Raw genomic sequence first — 8,828 nt, forward strand, 5'->3', positions numbered from 1 at the left:
TCTCCTTTAAAATAATATGAAACCTGCTGTCACTCGTTAATCCATCAGCTTGACAGGTCAAGTAAAAGCAGGTTGTCCACTCGCTTTCACTTCTCTCGCAACTTGATCTCTGTGCTAAATTACAAGTTGATAATGGGTTCCCATTAATTATTGATTTTCCAGATAATACTTGTTAAAGTAGAATTAACGCTATTGTTTCTGAACAAATACTGCCCAAATACTGTGTTTAGCGGGCTTGTAATCAGCTTTACCCACTTCTCCTCTAATCTGATTGAAACAGATTTCCTACCAAATCTTTTTTATCATTTTGTTGATATTAAAAGGTCACATATTTATGCCTACCCAAAAGTTTAATTTAAGTTACTACGATTGATTATCGCTATGTGTTTGTGCACAAATAGCAGGGTGCTGATAGACGCAATTTTAATTTAGATTGGGAGCGAAGAAGCAGAGAGAAAACTGAAGTACACTTCCCATGGCATTCAGTGAGTGATGTTAGGCATTGTACATTTTAGCTTATTTTCCCAAGCCCTGTATTATGATTCTGTTCATCATAATGCCTTTTGACCCGCTGCTTTTACTCCATCATAATTATCCTTTAATACTCTTATAAATGAACTTTTAGCTTATCTTCCGTTAATTCTCAGAACAAGCAAAGCACACACGTAACAAACAAAGCCATCTAAATAAAGTGTTTAACCCTTTTGGTGGCTTCCCCTGATTATTCAAAGGTGGGCTGTGTGCTTAAGGGGTAGCTGGCTTAATTACACTTCCTCTCATGAGGTGCAGAGCGTGTGATGGCATTTCAGCCCCTCTTCAAGCCAAGCCCCATTGAATGACTCTCTGAAAAACAAAAGCAATGAATTAAAACCAAAGCAAAACTAGCTGGCAAGAGTTTCACAGATCAGCCTGGGATTTCTCCAGTGTTGGGCAGCTGCCCAAGCCATAGGACCTGAGATGAGCTAGTTAGAAAGGGAAGGTGGAGGCGACTTGTCTCAAGCACTTGAGAGGCTTCAGTTGGATTTCCAGCTTGGCCATGAGCTCTCAGTGAGCCCTTGGACAGCTTGGCTTTCTAGGACATGGAGGGAACACCCCTGCCAGGTCTGTCCTGTGTACCTGCCTCTTGGAGCAGAGACCATTTTTCACAAGACAGCCATCTAAGAGCTCACAGTACTAAACACCAGATCATCTTCCACCTTGGTTCTCCTCCACAGCCATGCTCAAGCCATGGTGGCAAATGGGGGTGCACCAGCTTGTTCCGCTTACTGTGTTTCAGAGTTTGGTACATAATCACATCTCAGCTACAGTCTCAACAAAGGTTTCTATAAATACAAATATTCCAGCAGCACAGTACCTGAAGAGCACAAGACCAGCACTGGTTTGCAGCTGTAGCTGGGTGCAGGCAAGACCCTGCAGATTGGACTGGAGACATCATCTGCCAGCAGAGTCGTCCTTGTCCTTCATAACCCAGGAGGGACGAGAGCCTCCCGTGCTCCCAGAGCCTTGGACATCCGCCACTGACCTGGCATGTCAGACTCTCTCAAACTCTTTTGCAGATGGTGAAGCTGCAACCCATCTCTGCTGTGACCTGATTTCCCTGACCTGCCTTGTGGCGAGTGTGCGGTAGCTGGCAGCGGCCAGCGCCTGCCTCCCGATCCCAATCCCGAGGCGGAGGGCAGGTGCCTGGGCACCCCCCACCCAGGCATCCCTGCTGCCCGTGCATTTCTGAGTGTCCCAGGTGGGGACAAGATCAGCAAGGGATCTGTGGCACCATGAGGAGTCACCTCCTCGGCAGCAGGTGCCTGCTGCTGCTAGCCATGCAATCGCAGCTCCTCTTGCCGCGGTAACTCCAGTCTCCTTCCTGTGGTTATTTATTAACAGTATGACAAGCAAAGCAAGAGAAGGTCCCTTTCCCAGAGAATCTGCTAAACCTGGACATACAAGGGCATAGAAATGGAGCATTATTTTCCCTGAAGGAGCTGAGACACAGGTGTTAAAGATCAGATCCAATACAGGCTTTAGCTGCCTGGGGTTCAGACTTTAGGTGTCTACGTGCAACCCTGCAAACCTTGAACATCTCCTAGGCAGCTGGTCAGCCTGAGTGGGCACACATTTTCCCAGGACACATGACAGTGAAGTCCTGCAGGCAGAGTGAGGAATGGAGATGGGTAGATGCTTCACCCACCAGGCTGTTGTCCTGAAATGGCTCCATATACAGCAGGGACCCATCTGCTTCAGCATTTCCTTCCCCACACGTGTCCCGCATCTGCCCACGCTGACACAAACTGCTTTCATTGTCCATCAGTTCACCGGAGAGTCTCCCACCTGCATAATGCAAAGGTAGCTAGAGGGCAACTCATTAGAGACAATTCCTAAGATCCTCTTTTATAGACTGGGTAAACTCTGCAACTTGTCAGTGAAAATCAAACAGATTTTCATGGAAATCTGGTAATATTCAGTGAAAAGCTGTTAGCGTGCATAATGAGAAAATACCTAATTCTCCCAAAGAAGGTTTTATGCCCATAAGTGCATCTACAATAACCTGGAAGGGTTAGATTATAGCTAGTCACACAGACCTCTAAAGGAGATTAACTCAGGAGTTTTATTATTAAAGGTGTACTGTTTGTGAGTCTAACTCCACTATAGCGATGGATACTAAACAGTACTACAAAAGGTTAACAGCCCTGAGCAGCTCTGCGAGACAACTTGCCCACATTGGTGCATGTTCCAATAAAAAAAGATCTCAATAAATGACAAATGGAACAGCCGTCCTATTCAGTCCCCAGCCCGTCTTACTTGCTCTCTAATATTATTTGCCTTCATGAAATCCTGTTATAGTCTTTTCCCTGGTTTTGCCAGCAAGACGATGATTCTTTCAAAGTCACGGGGCTGGTATCTCAGCCGCTGTGGACTGACCCAGCTTTGTCAGCTAATGGGACTACGCTGACTTACATCAGCTGGGAATCTGGTTGCTCCCCTGCTTCACGTGGAATGGACTCACAAAGATTATCAGTTAGCTTTAAGACTATCAAGTTTTTATTGTAAGGAAATCACTCTAAAAGCATTTTTCCCTATTTGGTTTTTAAGAATCCAATCTGCTGCTGTAGCTTAAGGACAAATAATTTCACGATTATCACCAGCAGAGCCAAGGCCAACCTGAGAAATTGTTATTTATTTCCTGATAACATAATCCATATTCCACAGAATTTACCATGTGAAATATACTCCTGTGTAATACCAAAGTGTTAGTGGCACAGAGTAAAACGACAAGCTGGTTTGAAATGCAGAGATTTTGAAGGAAAAGATACAAAATCACATAATGCAGCTCCATAATCGTTTGACAATAAATGATCCTTTTATCCGATTATTATTTCAGTTGCGTGTCTTTAATAACATGCAGCAGTTACCCATTCCCCAAAGCATCTGAACCACAGTTATGATCAGAGCGTGGTGGCCTGCAGCAGGAAAGCGGGGTCCTGGTCCTTCATTACACCACACACAGCCTGAGCTCCTTAAATCTTAGGACCATCAATGGGAAGAGACATAGGATTACATCATTAATTGCTTTAAACTGCAGCAGCTCCAATGAAGTCGTTGCACCAGTGGTTACCAGCTGGCAGGCAGGAAATGGCGAGGACCAATACGAGAATATAAAGACAGCATCGAAAAGGACTGTGACTAATACAGCCAAAGAAAGTAAGGAGGAAGTCTCTACATTTACCAAGAGCAAACATGATCTCCTGCTTGTTAGCTAGCTTTCCTACAACACACTGCTTGTTAAGCTGCTGTTCACCATCCAGAATAATTTTCTTTTAGTCAATAAACTTTCGTATTTTTAAACAAGGGAAGAAGCAGTGGTCACACCTTTTGGTGATAGCTGCAGGAAACTACCAGCTCCTTCACTTTTCAAGGGGAAATTCTCCAACAAAAACAGATAACTTAATTTGCAAATAATTTGGGAGAGCTAACACAGTGCCAGGGAAGTCCTGCTTTTTATGGTTTCAGGAAAGACAAATGATCCCTTTTCCATCAGATTAGAAGTTGGCTCAAAGAATGTAAGCATGTTGATAAAATAATGCTACATCTTCTCAAAGGAATTTGATTTCATTTTGGTTTAAAAGAAATGAGTGTTATAAAATACTGACTGTGTCTATATTGACTAGTTTTGAATCTATTTAACTGCTAAATCCTCAAATCAACACCAGCCTATTCTCAGCCCAGTAGAGTCTGGTTAACCCCTGGGCTGCAAAGAAACATTAAATGTTACTGGGTTTTCATCACATTTGCAGAGGATTTAAAAATGAGCACTAAATAGCACAGAGACAGGTCAGGTATGCAGAAAAATTTAACCACAACCGACAGAAATAAATCATTTTTTTCACAAAAGCTACAGCCAAACACAAGTCTACATCTCCACGGAAAAGGATGCCGACTGGAGACAGTCCTTTGGGATGGTGTCTAAAACAGCTGAAGAAGAGGTTGAATAAAATGCCATGGTTGCAACAGTCTTACTCTGAAGTGAGATGAATTTGGGTAAGAAAGAAGGGATATATTTTTTACCATGGATTCCCTAATGTTATTTACAGCAGGCAAAAAAATGGACTGTTCTCAGCTGCAATAGCTATGAACTTAGCTGCTCATACATGGTGTTATGTGTACATGGGGTACAGTAAAATTATTCACCCTCAGAAAAGACATTCTCAAAAACTAGGGCATAAAGATATGGGGCAGAGACAGATTTTTCTCTTTTTGTTTTGGTTTTTTATTGGTTTTTTTGCTTTGTGGCCCCCGGGGACTGAGTGACAGAGATGTAGAGGGGGATTTGCCATAGGTAACTCACCTAATCAGTGCACAAGAAAATACATGTTGAATTTCTGGAGGAGAAGATCAGGAAAGATGTAATTTCTTCTGCCTTCAAAAATTCTGTAATTGGAAACGAAGAGTCCTTGCATTTTGCCTTCCAAATAGTCTAGTGGAAAAAATAGTCTAGTCCTACAAAACCGCAAAAGAAGCATGGTAATCATGCTGCCTTGGTCATCACTTGCTGCCCTCCCTCAGCAAGATGCCGGCTGTTTGGGAAACACCATGTGACCTGGGCTGCTTTGCTGCTAGCTACAGACCAGTTACACTGACCCATGTCATGGGTCTGATTTTCACATGCCCCACTCTACCCAATTCCCACTGAAAGTGATGCACACTGCAGGCTCACAGCACCCTAGAAAATTCAGCACCATGCATCTGTACAGCAATGCTTGTGGGCTTTTAATGTTTTTTTCTTGTAATAAACAGGCAAGGATGAATGTGGTGAAGGAAGACGTGCCAGAGCAGAGTTATGTGTCCGAGAACAAGCCACCAGAACCAGGCTGGACAGGAACGAAGCAGCTGACCTAGTGCAAATGCACAGACCTTTGTTAAAGTCAGGCGCTATGCTAAATAATTCAAGAGAAAATTCTTATTAAACCGGTATTTTTATAGAAGTCTTCACAGCTGTCAAAGATATTTGCAGAGCAGCAAGTTTTCTGTCTTTACCCTGACCAATGACTTGAAGTTAAAGATAGTCGTACAGACCATCTACAACAGCAGCCTCTGAGATTTTCCAGAAGAAATGCAGATGTTCATGTAGCACATTCACACCTCCTGACCACAGCTTGCTTGTCTATAACTTTTCACAGCTCTGGCAGTAGTCCCTGGACCGTCAAGGGTCATAACATCTGGCTGAAATCCAGTGGTCGAGGAGGTGATGATATAGCAGGAGTTGAATATCTATATGAAGGCTGCAAGGCATGCAAGGTAAGCAGCTGAGCTAAAACCCAGCTCAGGAGGGCCCTTGTCCTTCCTCGTGATGGTGAAGAAACATCACCAGGTTCAAAGCTGGATAACTGGACCCTTAGACATCTGCAGAGATTATCAAAGGCGGTAAGAGCACAAACTCTTTCTTTGGCACGTGCAGATTAATTGAAACGTCTAACCAAAGTGCCCAGACCCACACCTCATCTATAGTTTTTGTCTACTGATTAGGTAGCAGTTTGAGTTTTTGAACTGGAAAACTAAATAAGGTGCCGAACACTAAGCAAGACTGTCCATTCAGTTGGACTCCTTTCCTTCCAACATGACTCTCTACCAGCTCCAGCAAACTCAGACCAGAATAAACCTCGTATCTTTAAATCAGGCTGAATATGTTGGTGGCTCTGGTACTCCTTTGGCTGTTGAAATCCCAACATAGGATTTCCCCAGAAATGGAGGAGTGGTTCAGTTACAGGATTGGGGTCACATCTCTGAGCACAGAGCATGTGCACCAGCGATGGCAGTACAAGCTGACAGCTGTCACATATTTTCTCTCACCACAAAAAAACCCCCATGCTATTAAATAAGCAAAAAACTTTGCACAACACATGCCACCATTACACCAGCATCAACCCAGAGACTTAGAAACACAGCGAGGCAGCATCCCTGGGAACTGCTCTTTTCCTCCTAGGCATCCCACCCATCGCGTGTTTGCTCCGAGAATGAAGCGAGAGCTGTGTACATGTGGGGAGAAAGGCGTTTGTCCAAATTACCTTATTTATTCATGGCTCTTCCTTAATAGTAATGATAAGAAGAATAAATCCTGTGGGAGCAACGTAACCAATTCATGCACGGATGTGCAAATGGGCAATTTGCAAACTAATTGCCCCCACACAATATGCTGTGCAGACAGGTTGCCCGAACACTGGCTCTGCGTAGTTTTTGTACGTGGCGGCTGCCTGGTAAGAGGCGGTTGAAATGCTTTCTGGGCAGACAATGGGCTTGCTCAAGTGTGCAACTATTTCGGAGGGAAGCTATCCCGCCCACCCCGGGTGGCGAAGGTTTGTTCTGCCTGCGTCCAGCTGCCGTGCCATGCCAGGAAAATACAGGGGCCATGTGCGGGACAAAACAGTTTTGCCTTAGTGCCTCAGAAGGACGCAGAGAATATCAGCAGCATATGGGCCTCAGGGGATTTCGGCCATTTAACAAACATTATATGCTCCATAACAAAACAACAATATTTTGGTACTTAGATCAACCAAATAACTAAACTAAATTCCCTAGACGGTGAGGGCTGGTATGCTAATTGGCTTGCCTTGTGGATTTTCTATGCCGCTATCCAAGAAACAGATTGGCCCATTTTTCAGGCAACTGATTGTTAATTGGAGTAATGAATAGCAAGCTGGAGGGGCTGATCACTTCGCTTGGTAAATTCAAATCCCTGTTATTCACGAGGCCAAACCAGAGGTGAAGTGGTTTCCACGGGAGGTGGGCAGATGGAGTGCTGCCAGGTCAACCCAGAAGCATTTTTCTTTCCCTTTACTCTGGGAAAACAGGGGAGGGTTTAGCACCGGACTCCTCCATCCCTCTGGGATGCTGTGCTCTTCAAACAGCTGAATCATCTGTGAGAAGAGCTTCACCCACAGGCTGCAGAGGCCAGCCGAAGTACCTTTATTGAGCAGGCCTCTGCAGATCTGCTCTGGCTTTGCATCCCTACCATGAGCAAGCCCTACTGCCACTGGGGAAGTCCTTGGTTTTGCTATGCTTTGCTTCCCTGGTAGCTCTGATGGGCTGGACAGCAGAGCTGGAGGGGTAGGAGCAGGCTGGTGCAGCCAGATCAGCACGACACAGCCCCAAGGCTTTTCCCTCCATCGTCCCAGCTCCTGCATCCTCAGCAGGCCACACAGCCACTGCCCCTTCCCCTTGCCACTCACTCACCGCAGGTGGTTCTGGTTCCCCACTATCCCAGCTTCCCAAGTCAGAGGAACACAACTGGGGTGTAGGGAAGGTGAAGTCTGGGGTCCTGCCTACTCTTTGATCCAGAAGACCCAGCCCTCAAGCCGGCATTGGCAAGGCTAAAGGCTCTTACCTTGTTTCCCACCCCACTCTCTCCAATGACTGGCTTTGATTTCAAAGAGAGTGTGAAAATGCTGAGCCCTCCCTGTTCCCTCAAACTTTGCTGTAAACCATGCTTTCAGCATGTCGCTCTGCAGACCAGGCTCCAGAGCCGCAAACGGACACCTGCATGCTCTTTTGAGCAAGCCTCCTTGCAAATGCTTTCTGCGCCATGAGCTGAGGCAATGACTGCCTCAAAACCATGCCAAACTATTCACCAAAGACTTTAACTAAGACAATTTTAGGAATGGGTCCCTTTAGGGTATTTCAAACACTATTCTGCAACTGATGAGCTTTTCAGTTCATTAGCTGAATCAAAAAATAGCTTTTCTAAATTCACAGAGCTACCCAACCAGAATATTTTAACTTATTAATACATCACCTTTCCAGACAACCACAGTTAAACTTTCTACTAAAACGTAGCAACAGTTTCAGTTGCTTGTGCTCCAATAAATGCAGTTTGAGTTTCATGTTGAGCATGAAGGTGGCTTAAACCAGCACACAGGTGCGTAACGTCAAAAGTCACTTCTGAGAATCTCACTTACAGCATAATTTTTCTGCATGACGATATCAAAGTAACTGAGCTCATCAGAGAGGCTAAGATTACATTTTGCAAGGAGAGATTTATTTTCCTAAATTATATTAGAAGACAGGTAGGTGACCCCATTTACTGAGAAAAAAGGTGGCACAAGAGAAGACACTCTATATTCAAAAGCAATTAATGTTTTTCAGTGTCTGTGTTTCTGACTGCCCAAGGTGGGTGCTCCAAAAGGCCCAGCTCTTAAAAGGCAGGGAAGCTGGTTGTGGAAAAAAGTCTTTAAAGTGCCTCAGGTTGAAAAGCAGAGGTTTTCTATGCTTGCTTCTCTGAGCTGATCATAACTATTCATCCAGGCACTTCTGCATTCTTTTTTTATATACAAGTGCTTTAT

The sequence above is a fragment of the Falco peregrinus genome, chromosome 11, assembly GCF_023634155.1.
Source record: "Falco peregrinus isolate bFalPer1 chromosome 11, bFalPer1.pri, whole genome shotgun sequence".
Classification (NCBI taxonomy): Eukaryota; Metazoa; Chordata; class Aves; order Falconiformes; family Falconidae; genus Falco; species Falco peregrinus.